The 25,506-nt window shown below is 37.7% G+C and overlaps 2 long non-coding RNA genes across 2 annotated transcripts; one reads left to right on the top strand and one right to left on the bottom strand.

The window, feature by feature from the left end:
* Window positions 1–315: 315 nt before the first annotated feature.
* LOC140326095 (uncharacterized) lies at window positions 316–24,653 on the bottom strand. Its single transcript, XR_011919782.1, has 3 exons — window positions 23,534–24,653; window positions 2,936–3,116; window positions 316–2,553 (listed from the first exon to the last, which is right to left on the bottom strand). It is a non-coding gene; the product is annotated as an uncharacterized lncRNA (long non-coding RNA).
* On the top strand, window positions 10,282–23,526 carry LOC140326094 (uncharacterized). The gene is made up of 3 exons (XR_011919781.1): window positions 10,282–10,383; window positions 20,436–20,576; window positions 22,939–23,526. It is a non-coding gene; the product is annotated as an uncharacterized lncRNA (long non-coding RNA).
* Window positions 24,654–25,506: the final 853 nt, after the last annotated feature.

Genomic DNA, 25,506 nt, shown 5'->3' with positions numbered 1-25,506 from the left:
GCTAATGTCTTTGGTAAGATGGTACCATATATTAAAATTGTTATGAATGCCCTCTCAACCCACACCCCTGTGCATAGACTTTCCTGAACACTCAGCAACCGTCCACACATTAGCAGGCTGAGAAGGGCCGTCATGGGGCAAGGTTAACCACTCTGGTAGCCCTTGCCACACACACCATTACAGGAAGACTGCCACTATATGCTTAGAAGCACGCACCGTTACCTCTGACAACCACAGTTATGATTCTGCTTCTTTATTACTGTATGTGTAGGCCGCTGCCACTCCTGACAGTTTTCTCAGCAATCACAATGTTTTTAGTAGTGTTTATGGGTTAGCAAGTTACACTATTTTTACTTACAGTTTTTGTAGTGTTTAATAAGGAAAAACATACAAATACAGATAAAATAAAGCTCAACAACAGAACTATAGCAGAGCAATAGCAACAGCATAAAATAAAAAGAAAACTGTGAAATAATACTTAGGTAGAGTTGTTTTGCCTTGGTCCAGGTTCGTGTGTAATGTTCAAGTGTTAATGAATCAGTCAGGGTCACTGGGCCCCCTGCAGTACTCAATGTGTCAGTGCTGTTGTCCTTAGCAACAAGATGGTGTCAGTGAGAGCTCCCTCTGCTAGGCTTACATGGCTTTTTCTATGCCAACCACAGAGGTGGAACTAATACAACAATCCAATGACAGCAGGGTGGGGGATGTGTCCACATGGATTGATAGTTTGTGGACACCTCCAAATGCCCTTGTTCTAGCCATTAATAATAATTCCACAAGTTCAGGGTTTATAAACTCCCAGATTATTAATCACAAAACAAGAGGTTCACAGAGACCAAATTAAGCATGTCTGGGACTTATGGTTCACCAGTACAGACTAAATATGGTTTCCAGGCTTTCCGGAGGACTAGGAGACTAGTTCTTGGTCTCAAAATGCTCACCATAACGATCCAACTACAAATCAGCCAACTACTACTTCATACAGAATGGTATATTGGCAATATAAAGATTAAATAGGTTTCAGAATACAGCTCAGAGTTCAATCATGGGCCACTCTACTAGCCCTATCTGAGATTTTATGACACCTGGAGACACAAAACTCCAACTTTTACAATGGGCGTTGTAAACTAGAGGGTCTGGAAGAATGCTGGTTGTCAAATCAAGAAATATTTGATATGGGGAAATTTATGACCCTGGTCTGTTATTTCAAACAATGACATTTTAAAATAAGAGAACTTTATATTTAAAGGGAAGATAAGGAATTCATGTTATCCCCAATATCACAAATATAAATACATATCAATAAGTATCTTGGATGTACACTTTCCCCTGTCAGTCCTTCTCCCATCTCCATGGCCATTCTACTATTGAAATCAGCAAGTTCTGCCTGTCAATCAAACAACCATGTCTAGTTCTGTATGTTTGGCTGGGTCTACACAAAAAGTTTTAAAAACACATGTAAATGTTCCTACTGCGTTTGTATGCATTTCAAGGGGAAATGCTCTTATTGAAATCAATGGATGCATTTACACGCGTTTTCCCACATCAATCCTGCGTTTTAATTTTTAAAACGTTGCAAGAAGTGTTATCTTTAATGCTCAAAAACAAGTCTCAAGAAAACGTCCTGGTGTAGATTAGATTATTGGAATGCATGGGAATTTCAAACATGGGCATTTAATATCTGTAATATCTGTCAGTTTCTTCATCTACTTTATTATTTTCTCAATTGTGCTCAACATATTAGAAGCATCGTCCGTCACAATATATTGAATCTGTTCCTTTTTAATTTCAAAATCTTCTAGAACATCCTCCTCTAACTTCTGAAGATAGTCCCTGATGTGGGTGGGTGGGTGACCTTTACTCCCAAGGTTTGCATTATTGTTTTAATATTTTCCTCAACAAATCTAACATTATTAGCAAAATAATTGACTCTGTGACGTGTGCATGCATCCATTTTTATGAAGACAAAATGTTCCTTCAGACCTTTTCGTAGTTCTTTCTTTTTGCATTTGGCCTCTTCAATTATAAGTTTCCTTATACTTTCTCTTTCCAGAGAAACCATTTTCTCTTTCCATTTCTCCATTTAGGCCTAAAAAGGCTGGCTGTGAAAAGAAGGATAGTGGTACACTATTCTTTACCACCATTTCAATATTGTGGTTTTTCAATTTTTCTGGTTTCATTGTTATGGTTTCTTTGTCAGATATAAAGAATCTTCTTAGTTGTGTTTGGTCTCCAGTAGATTTCTGAACATTTTTTATCCCAGAAATAGGTGGAATATTTTCATTGACCTCTTTCTCATTCACAACTTCTAACATTTTAGGATGAAAACGCTGCAAGTGTCTTTTCAAATTTGATGCTCTTGTAGGTGCATTTTTGTTAGACCCACTGAAACCGCTAATTTTTCCATCACATTGTTTTTCACCATCATCTTCAAGAATACATTGGCACACGTAATGTTTCCCATCACTTGATAATGTAAAGTGCTCATAAACAGCAGACTTTATCATGTTTGTTGACAGACTTTTTGCCATTGTGAATGGGGTGCCGCTTTCACTAAAATATAAAATATGTTATACTAACTAGCATATTCTTTGATGTAAATACAAACATACACATAGTCCTGCACTATTGCAAACATACATACAACACGGCACTATACACACAAATAAGCTATAGCCCTGCACTAAACTTAGATATAATTTGTCCTATACAGAAAAACATGCACAAACATATATACTATACACACAACACAGAGCCCTACATTTTACTCAAAACATACACACAATATGCACTATACACAAACATTCATACATTGCTGCACCATACACACAAACATACACATAGCCCTGCAGTTTTATCCAGAAAGAAGCACACGGCCTTCCATATTAGTACACACAAGCAGCCATGTATTTTTAAAATAAACATAAAGACTTACAGTTGCATCCAAAAAGCTGTTCCTCCAAGTTCTTCTAAGCTCTTTTTGCAGACAGAGGAAGTTGAGCAGACGCTGCTGCCTTTATCTTTGCTGATCTTCTGCTAAAAACATGGCAGTGGGAGGCTAAATGGCCAGGGGGGCAACTTAACTAACTTCCTAGTTCCTGTTAAACACATTATATCTGAAATAAAATGAAAACATCTTTTGTAATGTACATAATCCAGATTACAATAATGTGAATGTCAGATTGTATATTGCTTTTCACATGCAATCTCTTATTCTAGGGAAACTACAAAGCCTCCCTTGCATGCCCCTTTTTTGTACTCCTATAAATGAAACACGGTGTTCCAGCACAACCAAGCTTTGTCACTTGGGTCATCTGGAAGTAAATGCCAATTCTTAGTATTTTGTGTTTTAATATTGCCTAATATATTTGAGAAAGATCCATGTAGTTCTGATACATGGTCTCTATACCTATAACCCCTATCTAGGAACCACATTTAAATTATAGTCAAAAGTAACTTTTGATTTTGAAATTTACCAAATGCCAATAGGTGTTCAGTGGATCAAAATACAAATATGTACAAACAAAACAAGACCAAAATAACAATAGGTTATCACAACACTTTATCATGATGCCATGTGAATACATGATGCACCACCATGGGAATAGGTTGGGATAGGCCAGTGCATACACAATTCCCATAGCTTTTTCCTGTATCAGGAGGTGGTGGGTATCTCTGTACTGAATGTTGTAGTTCAAAATTAATTTCACCTATCACAAGTGAAATGTGCCCCCTTTGGCTTGTCCTTTCTTAACGTGAAAATCGTGCACTGCTTGAATTCCCAAATCATGTAGTTTGGAAGAGAAAAGTAAAGTGCTGGAAGGCAATCTAAAATCTGTATTAGGTATATAGTATACTTCACAAATTATGGCAATAACAAAAACTAATTCCTGAAGATGTCAATATACTTGCTTGCTTGTTCCAGCAGTGATCCTCTACCAGAAATGATGGATGCCCTTAGGGGATCCTTAGGATACTCATGGATCTTAGCTTGAAAGCCATTCTGCAGCCATGGGTACCTCTAGGCATGTGCCTGGTGGCAAATATATATAGGTAGTCCCCGAATTAAGTACGTCCGACATACAGACAACTCCTAGATACGAACGGGGCTTCCTTGCTGGTTCCTGTTGCAGGACAGAGACTTGGTAGGGGGGAGGGGGCGGTTTGCATGACTTGCAGAAGAAAACTTTTGCTGAACAGCTGAGCAACATCTTGTAACTATTTAATGACCAAGGCTAGTGTTGGTCAAATAGCTCAGTGTTCGATTCGGCGGCTATTCGATCGAATAGCCCGATATTTTTCGGGTGATCAAACGCCGAATTTGAACACCATTAAAGTCTATGGGGGGGGGGGGAAAGTTGGAGATATTTTCTTGGCTGTGTAGAACTGCAAGAGCAATCAGGGGAGCAGAGCTGACAGCTCCGCTCCCCTGATTGCTCTTGTAGCCCTAGCGTACAAGCGTCATCAGGATTTTCCTTTCCTCAGCCAATCACAGAGCACTAGAGATGATGAATGGGGAGACTTGTCCTCATTTAACCTCTAGTGCCCGGGGATCCCACACTGACAGGAGGATTCCCACGGCAGTGCAGCTGTGGCGATCATCCTGTCATTATGGGATATCCTGTAAAAAAATAAAAGTTATATAAGGAATATAAGGACAACCCGAATTCAAACACCAACACTAACCAAGACAAACTCTGCAGTTGTTTCTTTTTGCATATCAAAGCACAGCTTGCTCCAGAAGTTAACGAATGTCTATACTAAATAAAGTTTTTTTTTTATGTATTAGATGTATAGATTATGGGATAGATGAGCCTTTAGTTCACACCCTGTCTACAGCAGGGAGTGTTCCTGCCCCCAACAACCATCAACTAATAGGGACCGCTCTCCGCTGTATACATTAATAATCACTGAGCCTAATTGTTAATGTAACTTTAGGAAGGGAATAACTTTGCATTTGCAACTTTCCATTGCTTATGCATCTGTATTGCATAATAGAATTGAATAGATTTGTGTGTTACTGGAATCTGTTAAGGTTTTGCACCAAATTAAACTGGCTTTATTATTGAAGGGATTAACAAAAATTGTTTAGTAGGCATTTGGCATTAAAATTTCATAAACTAAATTAAATGAATAGTTTACCCAGACCGCATCTCTTTTCCAGGATTATCAATGCACATCCTTCTTTATACAAGCTGTAGTTAACAAAAGTGATGGGTTTCCTGACTTACTATATAATTATATACTAGATCAGCCTTTTTTTTTTTAACATGAGGGGGAACCCCTGAATATAATTACTATATTCACACCTCACAGTACATCAGTGTGAGGAAGAATGTCACCCTTACAGATAGACACAAAGGTCAATGGTAATTGAATTGAGAGGTTCAAATTGCTCATGAACCTCAAGCAACCTATTGAGGAATGCTAAGGTACTGTGCAACCCTGGGTGAGAATCATTGTGCTAGATATAATGAATTTAGTTTCAGTATGTGAAGTACACAGATATTTATAATCCCACAAGGGGGAGCTGTAACACAGTGTAATACAAGTAGAAATAGAAGACTGCTAGTTTAGCAAATTGTTACTCAACATTATATGATTACTGGATAATTTAAAATGTATTAAATTTTATTTCTATAGCTTTTTCATGTGATGGATTTAAAATTTTATTTTTAACTGTTTAGCTTCATTAAAATCACTGACAATGGTATTTTTGCACACACTTTTGTGTATAACTGGATTTTAAACCTAAACTGTATAGTTTTCCATTTCCACTAGATGGCAAACTCAGGTAATTCTTATAGCTAAAACAACCATGCTGAGATGTGTTTAGTTTTCTTGCTACTCATATCAATGTTATTGAATGCTGTGCCTAGGTGTGAACTCATCCACAAATTCGCTAGAACAGTAGTGCCAACCTTTTGTCATCTGGGGGCCACTGTTGACAAAAACATGTGGGCCACAATACAAACAATCATAAAAGATGTATGTTTAAAGCTAGGATACTTTTAATTTAAAATGAAACATATTTAATTACCGTAAGGTACATGACCAAATAAAAGAAATGACAAATCAAGATTTTCTGCACTCACCATTTGATGCTCATTTTAATAATGAAAGATACAAAACTAAAGCTATCATACAGTGCTGGCCAGCCATATATTGCTCCCTGCTCACAATTCCTGTACCAAAGAGCACAAAGTACACCATACAATGCATCCTGTCAGTTATAGGGGGCTGCTAACCTCCTTTATACCCCAAAATCTCTGCAATGAATACTTCCAGAATAATGGAATTCATGTGACAGATAGCCAAGGGGTTCTTACTGCTATATCTTCCCTGAATCCCCCTGTACTTGAGAAATTAGGATTCACAGAAGGTAAGTGGCCAGCTATGTGTGACAGGGTAGCAATGAAATTTTAGGGGGAGTTAGCCACAAGAGTACCCCACTTGCAGTTACATTTCCCTTTTTTTGGGGTTCATAGAGAGTAAGGGCATGGCTATGTGTGAGAAATTGGGGTTTGCAGAAGGTAAGTGGCCAGCTATGTGTAACAGGCAGCTCACCAGCCAATCGGTTCCTCGCACCACAATGAGTGGTACTGGGTGTCTCCCCCTAGGCAGGGTTCTATGGCATGAGAAAGGGATAACTGCACTACAACCTCACCGCAAGTCAATGCAACCTAGAAAGTTTTGTGAACGAGCAAGAAGAATCACAGTACAGACTGCTCATCACCATAGAAGTGGCCTCTAGGGGTTCCCAACATGCAAGCTCAGTTCGGGGACCCTGGTCTTGAAATAGCCCCCCTTAATGTGAAAATATCCCTGATTGTTAGGATTTTTTGCTTGTGACCCCGTATCTGAAAACTTGGTATGTTTAAGGGGATTATTTTGATTAAGTAGCAGCTCTCAGAATTCCCTGTGTATCCTGAAAATTTCACGTTTCTTTGACAATCAGTATAGGAGATATAAAGGTTTATACATGGGGATAAGGACAGCTGCATGGACACAGACACAGCTCTCATGCTGCTGCTGTACGAGGGGTGGGATTATCTCACAGTAGGTGGGCAGGGAGCAGCCACAAGTGAATGCGGAGGTCTATATTACACACCCATTCTCAGGGGGCTAACACTGAGCATGCTCAGGAAGCTCCTTTTTTTTTAGTAGCACAATCTCATAAAAAAAATGTAGGAGATGCGTGCACCCCATCCCCTGAAATACAATGCGCAGAGAGGGAATGAGGAGAGAGCTGTATATGGTCCGCAGGCCGTAGGTTGGGCACCCTTGTGCTAGAGTATCTGTAGCCCATTGTATTATATGAATGTGGTGTGCTGCCTACCTGGAAGATCCATTGAAGTTATGTTTTCTGCTGTGTATGGTAGTGTTTCACCTTCCAAAAACATTTCATATGCAAAGCAAGTCACAGGGATGTGTCTTTACTGGTTATATTTAGGAATGAGGCTGGGGTCTGCCTTTATCATAGGTTTGAGGGAAATCGTGTGGGTTCAAGATATGCAGGCAGTATAAGTTTATATACAGATTCACTTTGGAGAATTAAAAAAAAAAATAATAGAAAGCATGATATTTGAACTATGGTCAGCACACTTAGAAGAGTCAGTAAGGATGCTTTTGAATAAGCCAACCAACCAACCAACCAACCAACCAACAAGAACATTTTTTTTTCTCAAATTAAAAAAATATAGACCTTATGGTGTCAGGATACTGGAAGTGTCTGAGAAAGCATGGGAAAAAAGGGAAACTACAAAGGATGTGACTAAGGTCAGTTAGGAAACTGTTCTAATTTAGATTTCAAGCTTAAATTGAGATGAGTTGCCAGTTTTAGCTTCTTTCCCTGAGGTTTCCAGTTATTTTGGATGTATATATGGATATATTTTATGTTGATAAGAATAATAGGGGCTTTGGAGGTCTAAAAGAACCACTCATTAAAGTGGTTTACCCCTCCCCCCCCCCCCTTCCCAAATGTGAAAGAGTATCAATTTTTCACATAGCACTCAAAAAAGTAAGGACCTGTAATTATCCAGCTCCTGGGTTCTAGAACAGATCAATGAAATTCTTTTATGAAGCAAATGACTAGCAGACAGGTGGGATGATAGATCCTTGTAGTCTTACCAGTTTAGCCAATAATTTCCCATGTCTCTTTGATTTACAGATCCGTCTCCAGCCTACAAATATGTCTCACTAATATCCTGTTTTCAGAGGAATTTGTACAGAGATGGTTTATTCCACCTGCTGTAGACCCTGCCATTTTCTGACTAATAAAGAAAGAGCTGACAAATATGGAGATTGTGCTTTCTGTGCCATGGTGGATGAAATTATCAAGAATATTACTGGATTCTTTTTCCCATAGACACCTTTAGACAAGTCTAAAGATGGTAGCCTTGAAGTGGACCTATGGGATTCCATAAGATGGCATTGCTAAACTTATTGTACAGAATGATGATTGCCTGGGTGTAAAGCTGATCTTTTAGTGTTAGTACTGTCAGTCACACATCTGAATCAAACATGCAGATACTTGTGTCTAGTTGTGTGACCAAAAGCTGAACACCTGAGCTCTTGAAAGAGTTTCAAGTCATAGTAGGAACTTTTGAAGTTGCCTGTATATAAAACTTCCTTCTCTTCTTTTACACTGGCCTATTCTTTAGAAGTGAGAAGTCTGCAATGTCTCTGGACAAGGTACCGTATTTTTCGGACCATAAGACGCACTTTTTTTCCCCCAGAAGTGGGGGGAAAAAGTCCCTGCGTCTTATGGTCCAAATGTAGCCTAAACATATGTTTCTTACTTGTCTCTCCTCTGTTCCTCTGTGCCCGGAGCGGTGAGCACGGGTCTGGACCGCGGCCGCCTCACAGCTTGCCCGGGCCGTCTCTCCACAGTCCATTCCTCTCCCTCTGTGAGAATTCTCCCAACATGACTTTGTCAGCCAATCATGCTGAGAGTGTTCCCTGAATAGCGTGCTGAACCTCACTGAAGATCAATCTTCACCAGGATCTTCAGTGAGGTACAGCACACATAGTAAAATCACATATACACAACACAAACACTGTGAAAGCACACACATACACAACACAAACTATTTTATTACTGAAGTCTCTCGTTATTGTGTTTTACAGTAATTTTGTCTTTTGCTAACTTTATTTGTTAATAATGGTTCTAAATGCTGCTGTGTACTTTACAGGGTTTATTACATGTGTTTATGACTGTGCTGTTGGTTTTTAATGCACATAAAATATTTTAGGACACTATTTGTTTCAGAATCTTTTTTTTCTTCATTTCCCTTCTCTAAAAACTGGTGCGTCTTATGGTCCAGTGCGTCTTATGGTCCGAAAAATACGGTAACTTTTGTCTCAATGCTCTGACAAGACAATCCCCATCTCTAATCCTGACATTAAGGGAATCCTTTCCACTCTTCCTCTCAAAACTTGTGTTGATAAAAATTAGTTTGTAAAATTGGGGCATTGTGCTGGACACCATCTTCTCTAATCATATTGCCCTAAATCCAGTCCATGCTGGTGTCCCCTCTCCCCCACCTGCAGAATTGCCCCATACCTTTTTTCCTAATTGCTGCAACTCGCACAAATCGTTTTAATAAATAAATTTAAAGAAGCATTTAAATTTAAGGAAGTATTCTGCTCATCTTTGTAGAAATGGGCTTAAAGAGTTAGCAAATAATCATCCATATTGGCTGTGACTAAAGGCCCAATCTAGTTGGATGGCCTGGAAAACATTAGCCACATTGTATGACCAGTGAAATGGAAGTCGTTTTTTTGTAGATTGGTTATTAGAAAATACTGTTAAAGTTGTCAGGAATGCCAGAATATTGTGACCTCTCAATGCTGCGTATTGTACAAAAATAGATTGGTGTGTCACTTCCAATGTATCGACTTGCTGGTGTAAAATGGTCTTCACAAGTTAACTGGCTGTGATATAGCCTTTTTAATTACATAAAAAAATTGCTATAAAAAAGTAACAATTATCTCAAATGTGTTACTTTTAGTCCAGAAACAATACATTTTTCAAATTGACAATTGTTGTATACTCTTATAATATATCTATATTGGTTAGACAGCAATATATCAGATAGTCTCTATATACCTTCTTAATGTATTCACATGTGATTGAAGCAGCTTCATCAAACCTGTGCAAATCAGATACTAATGAAAGTCAATCTAACATATTTAAAACTGGTATACCACAAATCACATGAGCTGGATGCTGTAAAGAATGACATCATGTCCTTCCTCTTTTTCCCACTATTTCCTTCCTACAGTATTTGGATGAAATTGGAGGTACTTTATATCCAGGGCTTGGCTGACACAGAGGTAGGAAAGGTGCTGCTTCCAGCATTATAGTGGTGACTGACACGGGTAAATGACTATTTTTAATTACAGTTTTTAATCTCAGTTTTTATCTGTGAAAGCCGTAGTTTTAAATCAAACCTTTTGCTTCTTACTAGCCTAATTAGGATATTTTGCTAACAGTTATTCCAATATTTTTATTTAAGTAGACCTACACTGAGAAGGTATTTTGGCTGCCATTTTGACCTGGTTCTAATATAAAGCTTGCCTGTTTGGTGTTCTGATCCTCTGTCTTTACTACCTTCTGAATCCCTGACCCAGAGAGAGTACACAGCTCAGGTGTTCAGCTTATTGTCACACAATTACCTGCAGGCTTGTTTCATGTGTATGATCAAAACTACTGTCACCAAAAAATCAGCTTTACATCCAGGCAATTAGCATTCCTTACAAGTTCAGCAATGGCAGCTTACACACAGCTCACAGTGGTCGGTCTACTTGTTATAGGTTTCCTTTAAATGATCAGAGTACCTTTGAAGCTTTGTGAACATGAACTATACATTCAGTGCCATATCATCTCCAGTATTTGCAATACCCATACTTTGTGCGGATAAAAATCACAGGTACAGGTAAAGTACTAAAGGTAGCGTTCTCTATTAGTCTGAAAAAAATAATTATTTTTGGTTTTCTGAACAGAGCAGTCCACTTGCATGCTTAATTGCCTTGGAATGGAGGAGTGGTTTGCATATAGATGAGCTATATCATCAGTATATGAATGAGTTGTCATATAAGCATATAAAGTACATTGGGAGACTGACATATGCATACATTGAGGGATCTGCATATGATATAACTGAGGTTGTAACAAAGCAAGGCAGCAGTGTCCTTCTGGCATAAAACTTCACATGGCTCATGTAAGAACAACAGTCTGTTGAGACAATCCCATCAGTGTTATTCCATCATTCGTTGTTGGGCAGATGTTGATACTTGCCCAATTTATCCTGCCTCCTAGTATAACTTGGGGTAATATGTAGACTTGGAACATTGACCCAAAGACTTGAGGACATCTGCAGAGCGATGAATGAAACAGAGATTTAGCTTAAAAATTTTCATTGTCATTGTCAAAAAGTCATGCTGGTCATATACTGGTTAACTTATTTGTCAGATTAATTGCAAACATCAAATTAAATTTGAAAATCTTTCCTGATTGATATCACCCTCCCTGTTTGACCACCAATAACATAATTCAGTTGAAGGGGATCTCCCCACCACTGGTAGTCAGAGAGCTAGTCATGCCTCCATCAACCAGTCTATGGATTCCCTAATTGTGGAGTTTTTTTTTTTTTAAATATTGAATTGCTTTTTTTTTAATAATAAGCATAACTGAGATAAATTGTTTGACCCCTTGCAATTTAAATGATCATTTATTTTCAAAGGTGCCATTTTCCATCAAGCAGTAAACCAAGCAGTAAAGCATGCAAAGAAAATGTTTGCATGGAAAGCTTATGTTAATAATCTCTAGTACATATAACCTAAGGTGTTAACATTTATTGAAGATTTCAGTGTGCTCAAACCTATCAAAAGCAAAACAAGTTAAATAAAACAATGAAATACAAAAGTTACAACACGGTGTTATACAGGGCATACCAGTAATATATAATATTAATAATAAAAAAAGAACATAAGGCATTGTATATTCTTGTAATACAATACAGAATATATGAGGCATAGAAATAGCAATTTACAATTAAACCAATAAATAAATAAAACTAGAGAATATTCCTTATCAGAGAAGAAAGCTGTATTAGGATATTGAACTAGTGAATGAAGGGTGAAATTTGTTTATCTTTATGTCCCATATAAAATAATAACATTTTATTTAACTTGTGGATTTACAGATGTAGTGTAGGAGTTAGGAGTTAATTTAAGTTATCCAGGTGTGGTATGCATTAAAGATCAGAAGAAACTTTGTGCGAAGTTCAGAGGGGGAGAGTAAAGTCATTTAGGTAGCCTAGTAGACACGATAAGGATTTGAGGGCAGAACATTATAGATATTTCTTGTATACAGTATTTTTATTTATTTTATATTAAAGAAATATGTCATAAGTAAATCATTTTTAGAGTAGAGGTGACACTTTTAACACATGCCTAAGGCAATTTTAAATGTCTATATACCAAGGAAAGTTAGTTGAGCTATCGTAGATAATTCAGAGAGATTTTTTAGACCTATGGTCATTGAAGAAGGTAGTGATAATCATAGGAAAGTTGATCTAATCTATTCCACATGTTATGGAACTGCCTTAAGATTAAACATTTCTGTAGGCTGGTAGCATCATACGCTTTGCGCTGTTTGGTAAACTATTTACCACTAACCCAACCTGGGCGATCTTTGGAAGTCTAACTTTACAGGGAAGAGGTATTGCCAAAGGATGTGGGAAACGTTTGTCAATGATATCACTGGTGCCCAAAAAGTCAATATTGCACAAGTGGATAATTCAGGACCCTTCCACCTTAGGTCTTTTCTTGGAGAAATTACAACATGTATTTCAAATAGACTGGATAGAAGCATCTTTGGATAAAGAGCTGAGGGCTGACCCCTTCTTTTCAGTATGGGAGTCCTACATTGCAACCTTACCTTGGAATACAAAAAAATGCATTTTATTCATATTTAATTAGACTTGCCTATTGGTTGTTACCTAATGACCCTCCATTTGAGATCAAAGTCACCCCTTTTTTCCTGTAACCTTTCTCCTAGTCACATGTTGTTTCTGAAAAATAGGCCCTGTAACCATTGTACCTCATTAGTTTAAGTCTGTATACTTTTTTGCAATGTTATGTATGTAATTGTTTTTTATGATTCTTTTATTCCGTCACAAAAAATAAGCAATAAAAAAAAGAAAGTGGATTAGGTAGGTGGACAAAAAATAAAACGTAAGGCATGATAACCTTAGTGCTCTCGATTGAGCAAACCTTGGGACTTCAGACTTCAGAGTGATCTTAATTTTTGCCTAGAGATACACTTTAAAATGAACATTAAAAAGATAAACATGGGAGGCTAACTGGAAAAAAAATCTATTTTCCCAAAAGGTTTTATGGTTCAATATATTCCCAAAAGGTTTTAGTTTTTTTATTTTATTATTTTATTTAAAAAAAATATGTTACAAGGTGGTATAAGCACTATTACTGACTTTGCCTGCATCAGTGGGGTCCCAATATCCATAGCATAAAGTTATGAACCAACTGCTTCCACACAATTACTCCCATTAAACATTGGTGGACAACCAAAATAAAGTAGGGAGTAGATCACATAAATCTTAAAGCAAGAGATACAAGAGAACAATAAAAATAACTAAACAAGTTGCTAAGCCTGTTTTTAGAAAGAATTTTGCAACAGTGTTGGGGGAAGGAATACAGATAAAATGCAATCATGTTTACTGGTCTTTGTTGAAATCTGCAAACTTTATGTTTAAGTTAGACAAAGAGAAATGGAAAATGACTAGGGACTGACACTTTTAATTCCACTCTCCTCACCTAAATAACAAAGAGGCAACGTTCACCTCTCTGCATCACCAGGAAAGCAAATAACACAGTTCTGCTGTGCTTGAGAGGAACTCTGTTCCCATGTTTAACTGTATGATCACCTCATGCCTTGACAACAAATATTGCCATTCCCACAATGTAAATCCTGCAAAGTTCAAAGAAACTCAAAATAATGAAAATTATTCCAACAATTACATAGTAATTAAGGGTTGAAAACTAGGTCCTTTCCAACACTATATGTCTTCGGCATTCTGAGTTGGAGAATAATCAACATCCTTAAGCCCAGAAAACTGAGGACATTCTATAAGTTGTAATGAAACAGCCAATCTGCAGCTACAAAAACATCTCTTACACCATATAATAGGTATGTAAGTATAGATTGTTTTTAACTTAAGTATATTTACTTACTGTTCATTGACTCTCTCCCTCTGCTGATAGAATGGTTCAAGTATACAGTACTTTTTTTTACAAAAAAATTACACTTCTGTGTATTTAAACCTTTCCTACACTCTCCAGACATATAGTTTGGAAACACAGCAGGGAAACAATTTATAAACTGAAAAAACCCCCCAAAAACCGGCATTAATTTAGTTCACATGACCGATTCATTCCCTTCCCCACCATAAGTCCTGGTATGTGGGTAGAACAGGCTGCTGCATGTTATTTGTCCAGTATGCTATGCTCTGCCCTGTAAAAGACGGTTTCAGGTGAGCTAAATCTGTGGTGGTAACATTGCAAAGGCAAGATTAGCCTTTAGATCATAGCCACCAGCAATAGAGAACTGGCAAAAACTGGAAGAATGACCAGGTATTTTCCTTCTTGTTAGAACTCATTGTTATAACACCTCCAGAATTACTGACATTGCTACACAGCCTCAATTACTAAAAAGGCAGCCAGATTAAACGGAACAGCATCTTTTAGTACACCTCTAGTCAATGATCTGTTCACAATGAATTTCATTTACAACCACACTGTTATCCATTTTCTAGCCAAATCCACTAAACAATTCACACAAAATAAGGGCTGCTTATTTCTATGGTTTACAAACTTAACAAGCACAGACATTTGGAATCTATGGGCAAAGAAAAATTTTGTTGGCGTCTCCCAACCCAAACAGTCAAGATGGCCAAATATTGTATTCAGGAAGAGAAGACAAGAAAGTAGCAAAGCTCTGTGAAGTAAGGGACAGGTGAGTATAGCAGGTTTAGTTCTACTTCAGATGTCTTCTCAGCTTTTAGTTAAGGAGACGCTCCAGGATTTTTTTAGCCTTACAAAGAGCTGCCCCAGGATGCTTCCAAAATCAGTAGGCAATAATTACACTCACTGGGCCTGATTTCTTAAAGCTCTCCAAGGCTGAAAAGGATACACTTTCGTTAGTGCACCTGGGTTATCCAAGAAACCTGAAATGGCCTTGGCGGTATTCCCGAGTCTGGCTCGGGTTGAATTTTACATGCCAAAAGTGGTAACCCCAAACCACACTCGGGGTAGGAAAAAAAACTCCTACCTGTCCCCTCAATCCAGCGGCTTCCTCGGCAAACCCTGGCTGGCTTCTGCATCACACCCTTGGGCTGGATCGATGCTCGATGTGATGCGTGAAGCATCGGTATGCCAGCGAGATGTGGCATGGCGGAAAATTTAAAAGCAGATTACATTGTAAATCTGCTTTTAAAACATTGATCACAGTCAAAAAGTTAAAAAAAATACAAATAATAAATTCAAAAGTTTATTATATTATTGTACTCCTGTTTGGACAAATTTAAAAAATGTTTTATTTTTTTATTAAAGTTTATTTTATTTATAAAATTGTTTATAATTATTTATTATATAATAATTTATGATTTGTGTTTCATGCTTGTTTTTTGCTCAGAATTACAGGCCTAAAATATTAAACCACAAATTTCCACGCAAAACACTATAACGCTTTTGACATAAAAATACGGAAATAATTAGAATGCCAGTGGGGTTAAAAGTCATTAGCTATCTGTTAGAATATGTTTTCAATCCTGGACCAGATCCATTCCAAGTTTGCTGGATCACTGGATCCCACTGATGGGAGAAGTAAAAGACATTTATGACCCCCCGGAGTTTAAGATGAGAGTAAGAAATACAGGATCTGTATTGTATTTTCATCTTTACATTGTTTGGGTTGCTATGGCTACAGTTAGGCCAGTATAAACAACAAACTTTAACCAAAATAAAAATAAACATGGACATGCAACAATAAAATAATAATGATACTTACATGTTGAAAACTGTGCTATAATTAGTCCTTTACACTTTTTACCAGAAAGGTTTGTGTAAGCACATAGGTCATTAACTACATCCTTATCCAACCTGTTTTTCAAGATTCCGAAATAGGTTTATTTTTATTGTCCTAGACTAATATGGATATCTGGATGGATAGCATTCTTAATGAAGTATTTGTAGATTTAGTAAAAGGACCCTGAGTACTTACCCAACATTTTATTATTTTTTCATAGAGTGGAAAAGGAAGGAAAAAAACAATTTTTTATGCAGGCATCTGAATTTAGCTGTGGACTCTGAGATTACAAATTTGTCTTTGTCAGGGCATTGATTGCAGACTGTGTGATGGCAGCCTGGGCAGTGAGCCTCGGCACTATAATAAGAAGGGGGGCACTCAGCAGAAAAACTGTATTAAGGTGAAAAGATAGGTATAGCAAACTGCATAGAAAGAGAATAGGGTCAGTTAGGAAACTATGAATTCTGATTCCCAGCACTTCAGTCTTCACCTTTGCTGCCTTTTTGTGCTTCTTATTTTGTGTTATAATTTACTTTGTGGTTAATATTAGGTCAGCATTGACTCATAGAGGTGCCTCTAGCAAGTTTCCTTTTTTTTTTGCCATTATTCTTTTGCATTGGGAAGTAGTATTACAAAAGTTTAATTGAACATTGAAAAAATAAGTTTTTTTTTGTTTTACCAATGGGGCCTTTATTAAACTGCTTTTTTCATAGCAAGATAAAAAAATAAACTAAATTTATTTATTTTTTTTGCTGCAAGGATTACATTAGGGACAATTTACTTACGTATTTGTACACGTGTATTTGTACACACTACAAAGTGTTGCCTTGTGTTGTGACATTGAAAATAAATGTTATATGCAACACCAGAGTTTATATGGCCACTTTAAGAATGGTATGCTTTTGTCTTTTTGCTGGCATTTTGTGGGTTTAATTTTTTTTGTTTTTATTTTTAAACTTGTGCTTCCTAATTTGCAGCATTTACTTGCTACTAATGTGTTCCTAGAACTGCTTTTTGCTTGCTTTTTACTAGAACAAAAAAACATGAACAGTCAGTGCTAAAACTCCCTGAAATAAGCTTTATTTCTGTCACACTGAAATAAATCAGATTGGGTTTCTGCTGTCCTTTATAAACCAAGCTCATTGTAAAAATGGAAAAAAATCAATTTACCAGACAAATGCACTTCCAGTGTACATTGTTCTGTCTTTTGAAAAAGTACTATTCTGTAACATCATGTAGCTATCCCTCATGGCAAATTTAAATGTTTACATTGTGGTAACGTGATTTACTGCAATGTGCAGTAAACACAGAAACATTTGTTGCCTCATTGCTGTACCAATAATCTTAAATGCATTTGAAATTGAATGCAACGCACCTGTGATGTAGTACACTGTGATGTAGTACACTGCAGCGCACAGTGGTTCCTTATGCAAAGGACTTGTTTGATGTACATGCGCTCACACGTGTTATGCTATGTATTGATGAACTATAGATTTAAATGGACAGTCAAAATATTGATGTATTCTCAATGTAGCCCTCAAAGGTGCATCAAGGGACCTGCTGTTTCCTGCTTTATGCATTGCTACATCACCCTAATAGAAAGAGTCATAGAGTAATTAATAGTAGCCTTAAAAACAAGCAAATTTGCTAACAGGATTTGGTAAACGCCATAAACTTCAGCGGATTTGTTCAAGGGTTGTATTCTCCAAATGTTTAACAGGATTTCCAGAATAAATACATCACCAAAAAGATATACCTAACTAATCTGAAATACTTTCTAGGAACAGAGTACTACAGTTTAGAAAATAAACTCTCTCCACTTTTTTTGGAATATTAAGTTGTGTGACCGAATTAATAAGATTATAAATTTGAATCCAGAATCTCTACACACAAGAACAGCACCACCAGGCATGCTATATAGTGCCCAACTAACCACACCCTCTATAACATAATGGAGAGATATTTGAATTCAATTTAATGAATCCGTACCTTGTAGCCTCCATGCTGGCACCTGACACGGCCTGAGGTGCTTCATATAGTTTTTGGTAAAACTCATGAAAAGCTTTCAAAACCAGTTTCGGATTTTGTGATAATATTTCATTACCCAATTTAATCTTAGGGAGAGCATGAGTACAACTCCTGGGACTGAGTTTGTGGGACTATTATGGACCCTGGCTTATCTTCCCATGTGAAGAACTTATGCCCGGTCCATCTCAGTGACTTTTCCGATTTTGTCATAAGACAGGTTTGTCCATTCAAAGCGCCTGAATTAGACCTCTTAGAGCTATCTGGGGGCATTGTTTTTGCAGCAGCAGCAACCTCTGTTTTTGTTCTATAAGGTGCGATGCTTCCTAATTTTAGTTGCTAGTAAAAAAAAAGGGCCTCTGATATGAGCTTTGTGAACATCCCAGTTAATGGCTGGGGATGTATCTTGAGGATTGTTAAATCTAAAGTAATCCATTAGATGATTTCTAATAGTTGAGCAATGTATGGGGTTACCTAAGAGGGATTCATTTAGTCTCTATTTTGGTGTCGGGTTTTTTGAGCTGAGCCTGTTTAAGCTAAATGAAACTGGGTCATGGTCAAGCCCAAGGGGTTGTCAGAATGCGTGCCGAGGCTAGAAAGGGAATACATCAAGAAGAAATAAAGGCATGATCTATTCTAGATCTTTAGTAGAATTTTAAAAAGAAAAACAACTTAAATTGTACTGATCTGGTAATTAAACTATATCTCTAGGTAAATTTCAACCAATCTACCACCTGCCTATACCTAGCCACTACTATGATAAAGTAAATCTAAAACCCGTTTTTATTTACCTCTATAAATTGCTACATGATGCTCTGGCCCAGTAGTCTGCTTTCTATTGTTTATTTGCTGGTACGGTTCTTTTTACTATGTCCATGTGACCATGGAGGTCACTTAGGCTTTAAGGTTCTTTTCCTAATGAACCAAGATCTGAGCAGACACATCTACACTGGTCCTCTCTGACATAAGGCGGCACTGTCAAGGGTCTTGGGTGGCAGACATGGAAAACACAGCAGCTCAGAGGTTAGCACTCTGTCCTTGTGCAGTGCTAGATCCCAGGTTTAAATCTCGGCCAGGGCATTCTCTGCATGAAGTTTGCAGGTTGTCTTTGTGTTTACATGGGTTTCCTTCACGTTCTTCAGTTTCCTCCCACATTCCAAAAACATGTAGTTAGGTTAATTGCCCCCCCATCTTAGACTGTATTAATGACATATGTATATGGTAGGGACATTAGATTGTTAACCCCCCTGAGGGACAGCTAGTGACATGACTATGGACTTTGTCAAGAGCTGTGTGATATGTTGGTGCTATAAAAATACTGTATATGGAAAATAGGCAAAGTAAAAAAATGTTTGATCCTATATGAAGGGTAAGACTTATTTTAAACCAGCTGCTGAGTGGACATTTTCCTAGTGGTTGAGAACTGCTGGGAAGCTGTTGGCTAAAGTGGGAAAAACATCCACTCTTAGTAGTCAATAGGAATTCCTAAGAAATTACACAAGTGATTACATTGGAATTTGTGTAACTTGTCTTTAGTGTTGAAGTTATTAAGTGCTTGAAAGTCTTGCATGCCCAACAGGTGGATTGCGATCTACCGGTAGATCGCAAAGGCAACGCGAGTAGATCGCAGAGCCCTGCCTTTCAAAATAAACTCTACTGCGCACAGGAATTATTAAAAAAAAATGTTCAAGTTTTGATTGTTAGTGTTGATAGATCATTTTGACATGGTCATTTTAAAAGTAACTCGCAAGCCAAAAAAGTGTGGGCACCCCTGATCTAAATGGTGGTGTGAATGTTAAGTAACCACTGGATAAACGCCAAATTTTCTAACTCAAATTTTTAAAAAATGCTAACATTTCTGCCAGTGATTCAATTGAATGACAAGTTACAGTTGGGTAAATGAATTATTAGGCTTTGTTCAGACCTGCGGTAAAAAAAACATGGTGTTTACAACTCCTGGGCACCTACTCTGCAAAGCTAAGTGCCCAGGATCAATTTCCAACAAAGAAACAAAAGAAGGATTTTGTGACTACCTGGAGCAAGCTGACGATTCAAATTTTTATTTTTTTACTTTTCTATAAGAGTGGCTAGCCCTTTAGTGGAAAAAAACACTCCTTTTCATCATATATATATTTTTGAGGGGAATAAAACATTCCTATTTTAAGGGGAAACCTAAAGACCCAAGAGGTTGTGGGCTGCTCTGTTTTGGGGATGGGCAGAAAGAGCTTTCCTCTAATGTAAAAAAAAACAAAAACAGGAAAATCAAGGAAGATTGGCAATTTTTTTTCACATTTTTCAGAAGGTGTGTCACCTAATCTCGCAGTGTGAAGGCACGAGATATGAGAAAGAAGAGGAAGATGACCGGTGTTCAATCTGCGCCGGAACAAAGAAGGAAGATGGTACAGTGTGGCACCTACTGGACTAGGATCACCTAAAAATGGTAAGTTGTTTTTTTTTTTTTTTATGATAGTTACGCTTAATTGCAATGCTGTGTGGGAAAATAAAACTTCCATATGAATGGAATACTATAGGAGCAGTCCCTGAAGTGGACAGTATGAAAAAAGAACAGGGAACATTCATGAATAAAAAAAGAAAGTTCTCTGAGACACAAAAAGAAAGAAAGAAAGGGGAGGGCTGAGTAAAGGGTAGAGCTCAGGGGTCAGCAGACAACACATCTGGTCTTACTATGCAACGGTCACATTAGTCTTGAAAAAAAAAAAAAATGTTGGAAAGGTTTGGAGCATCCATGTAGCCTAAATTTTTGGAGAGTGTCAGAAGAAATACTTGTCATTATTTCATTTATCATAAAAGAATCCAAAATGAACTCAACCGCCTGATAAGGTGTTTGAGGGGATTTCCAGGCTTTAACAATTACTTATTTAGATGCCAAGAACACAAAAGAAATAAACATTTGCTGGGGCATAGAGAAAGATATGGCAGGAAGCTGCAGTAATAGTTGCCAGGGGTCTGGAGTCAAAGTCCTATGAAACGTTGTGGAAAGTAAACTTTAAACAGAGACCAAGAACCCTGCAATTTTGGACAAGACCACCAGATGTATAATATGTTTCCATGGACTCCGCAACCATAGAAGCAATGACTAAAAATGGTAGGGTCCATATGTGCGAGGCAAGAGGGGGGTCAGATTACACCAGAGCAACACTTTGTAAGCAGCCTTGACAGCATGATTAAAGTGTTTAGGAGTGTCAGTATTGGTTATAGTATAATATGGATACTTAGAGGACTGAGTGCCAACCCTTGTTCAATAAATGAAGGATAAGAAGGAAGAGAGAAAGCAGAGTCTTTTTTGACACAAAATAAATTTATGTTGTATTTTCAAAAAACAATAACAAATATAAACGGAGAAAACAAAACAGTTTCAAAAATTGGTCACAATGTTTTCTTGTGGTCCAAACTATCAAATTGGCCCCAAGAGGCACTTGAACATAATAGTAACTTCAACTTACAACAAAAAAAAATTTCTTGGTGTAAGCACTCACAATTTGGCCCAAGGGGGCTTTAGACATTAGTCATCTAGCCATTCATGTAAATTCCTTGCCATACAAATAATACAATCTCCAATCATTTATTCATGTTGATTGCTGGTTCAAATTAATTCGGAGGCACCATTTCCTCCCTACGTTTGCAACTGTCATTGCCATCTGTCCTACAAGACCATACTTAATTACTGCAAGTGCCAAAGATCTGTTGATAAACCGATACCCCTAAGGAAGCCTTTTAGGGCGAAATGCGTCGGGTACAGCAATCAACATGAATAAATTATTGGAGGTTGTATTATTTGTATTATCTGTAGTTGAAAATTTTTTTCTGTTGGTCCAAATTCTTCAGAGGGAATGGTTTTAATACGTTGTCATGTAACAAACACAAAGTTCATACGTTGTCATGCAACAAACACAAAGTTCATTCCCTCTACAATTTGGCTGTTTCAAGGAAGGTGCAGTTGCTTGTTGACCAGCTTTTTGTGAAATAGCCTTCCAGGACCTCTCCCTCTGACATGCGCCTGTTTTTGCCAATGCCATGTCAACTAAAACAAATTCATATTGTGCATTCACTACAGGTAGTCCCGGGGGTTACATGACTACACGAGATAGGGACTGTGGGTTTGTTCTTAAGTTGAATTTGTATGTAAGTTGGAACAGGTACATTATTTTATTAAATGCAATTAGGACAGATGTTTGTTTCAACATGTTAATAGGCAGCGTGGTGTCAGTTACTGTATAAAATACTCACTGTGAGCTAATCACAAAGCAAAAAAAACATTCTTTAACTTCTGGAACAAGCTGTGTTTTGATATGCAAAAGGAAACAATTGCAGAGTTTGTCTTGGTCATTAAAGGGTTACAAGAGGCTGCAGAAAGAGCTCACCCCCTAAGATCACCCACAACCTAGGCTGTGTTTAGCAAAAGATTTCTTCTGCAAGTCATGCAAACTGACCCCTTACCCCTCCAACCTCCATCCTGCATAAGAGCGAGCAGGGAAGCCCCGTTCATATCTAGAAGAAGTATGTCGGATGTCCCTAGCCCGGGGACTACCTGTATTACCATGAGCACAATGCTAAGAAAAACCCTTGTAATTGTAATAGAAAAAACCCTGTCTGCAGGTGGGGTGATCCTTACATGTTTCCCATCAATTGCTCCTCCATTTAAGGAAGTTCCAGAACTATTGAAAATCTGAAACAAAGGCCAGCCATTCCTTAGGTGTATCAGGAAACTGAAAGGAGAACATAAGAAGTTAATATGCATAATAATATGTTCATTTTTTTTCTTTCATGTGGACTTCCTCTAGTGACCTAGTGGAGACTCCACCTGCTGCAACATCCACTCCTGTGACTTCCAGTCTCAGCCAAAAAAGGAGTCAGAAAACAAGAGGAGCTGGAAAGGAAGCAAACTTTGCAGCAAGCTATGGCCATACTCAGCCATAAAGAGGACGAGTTTGATGGCTTCAGCATTGCTGCAAAACTGCAGATGACCCCAGAACAAGCATGTGCTGTGCAGCTGATTGTCAACAAAGGTTTGATGTAGGAATTCCACCCACATTACCCTACATGTTCCTTCCCCACTGTATCCACACCCCCCCCCCCCCCCTATATCCAACTACCCTTCAAGACACCAATATGAGCTCCGCCACTGCTCTTCCTCAGTTCAGCCAAGTGATTATATTTTTTGCCATGAAAGCCGCCAATATACCGATTTATAATGTTAATGTGTCACAACTATTTATTGCAGTTATGTTGCTGGTAACATTTTTGGTATTTATACTTTTTATGCGCTATATTTTACAAAAAAATTCACTTTTATTTAACACTGGTAAATAAATGCTATCTATTTTTCTAAAGTAAAAGTGTATATTCTTTTGCGTAATGATTATATTGGATAGCTACCTTTATGTACTCATCTTTCAAACTGTCGATAATTGCGGCACACGTCATGGGGATGATATGACACATTGCTTGCAGTGAAATCCCAGTGGAAAACTTCATGTCCTGCAGAGATCTTCTAGTGGCAAGGTATCTTAACGTGGCGATCAACCTCTGTTCAGTTGTTATGGACTTACTCATGCAGATATCGTGTTTCTAGAGAAAAGGTCCCACTGTGGCAAGTAGTTTCTGGAAGCACACATCCGACATTCCAAGGTAATTTTTGTAGTCATCTGCAGTTCCCGTAGCAGATTCTCATGGGAAACGGTGTCAGTCCATCAACCAATTTTTACACCACACTGTGCTTCTTTACAACTTGTCCTTGCACATCATGTTTATCTTGCTTATCACTTTGTACATACACCGTAGCAAAAGCTACTTTCTTCTTCATTGAGAAGAGGGGGAAAGGCATATTGCAGAGAGAGGTAACAGGAACAGTCTGCAGGATGAACGTTCCTTGAGAAAAATGACCGACCGTTTGTACACACCTTCTTTTTGTAATAACACTTAGAACTGTTATTTCCAGTATGTCACTTCCTCCAGTACATATCACTTCCTGCATTGCTCATACAAGCATATCTAGCATGTGTACATTACCTTTGAAAAATCGTTTAATTTCGGCATGTACAGACATGTGCACTATACGATTGTTCAAAATAATCGTTGATCTGTCGTTAATCGTTCATTTTCTAAGATAATTATTGCACGTATGTATGTATGTATGTAGCCTTACATCACCCAATCTCGCCCTGCTCAGGTGCCAGATCAGGTGATTCACCTTTCTAAAAATGTAAAAACAATGTAAACAATGTACCAATTTCACTGCGCATGCAGTGCATTCCAGACAAGCCCCTTCCTCGCATGCCTCACCTCGCAGCCTCCTGGGATATGTGATGTATACATCCCAAGAGGCATACATCACAAATGGGTTTCCCATTTAGTTTTTACCCACCGTGGGGGTAAAAACAAAAGAGGAAGGGTCCCCCCAAAAAATGTTTTAAAAAGCATTTAAAAAACACCAAATTTTACATTACATAAAGAGTTTAGCCACTCTTTTTTATGAAGTGATTAAGATGTAGTGATAGGTCCGCTTTAACATATCTTTAACGTTTTAATGTATCACCTCACCCCCCCACCCAAAAAATAAAACTTCAATATAAAATATGGTTAAAAAGGAACTAAACCCAAAAGTGGAAAAAAAAGTCATAAAACTTAAAGAGAACCTAAACTAAATTTTTCACCTTACATAAATGGGTAGACAACCCTTTCCTTTTATCTAGGAAACATTGCTGCCTCCTACAGTTTGCAGAAATATTAATATTAAATAGTATAGGGGCTGCAAAAAAATATAGTATAACAATAACTAGGGGTTGCAAATGACAGATACAGACAGTGACACAGGAGGAGAGGACCATGCCCAGAGGAGCTTACAATCTGGGAGGTGGGGAAAGCGCAGGAAGAATAGGTTATTTGGTACAATATTATTCTTTTTTTTTTTACAAGCAATTTTGAACATTTACCAATTTATATGGGTCTGAACAAGCCCTTGGGGAGGTTTGAAGTGCAGGTTAGGCATTTTGCACAAATACAGACTATAAACTTCCTCATTAGCTGTTTTTCTATATTTGTTGTGTCTAGTAATGAAATGTTATTTTATATTGGCTATTCCTTCATTTTGCACGATGTACATGAGCTATTCCTTCATTTTGCATGATGTACTTGAGCTATTCCTTCATATTACATGATAGACATGAGCTATTCCTTCATATTACATGATATACATGAGTTATTCCTTCACATTACATGCTATAGATGAGCTCTTCCTTCACATTACATGATATACACCCATTATGTGTAAGCTATTCCTTCCTATTCAGTGGCCTCCACATACTCCATGGGGCCTACACATTATATGCAGCCTGACATAGCCTCATACT

This window comes from Pyxicephalus adspersus, chromosome 3, assembly GCF_032062135.1.
Source record: "Pyxicephalus adspersus chromosome 3, UCB_Pads_2.0, whole genome shotgun sequence".
Taxonomy (NCBI): Eukaryota; Metazoa; Chordata; class Amphibia; order Anura; family Pyxicephalidae; genus Pyxicephalus; species Pyxicephalus adspersus.
The sequence above is the reverse complement of the archived record's forward strand: the minus strand, read 5'-3'. Positions and strand labels throughout refer to the sequence as shown.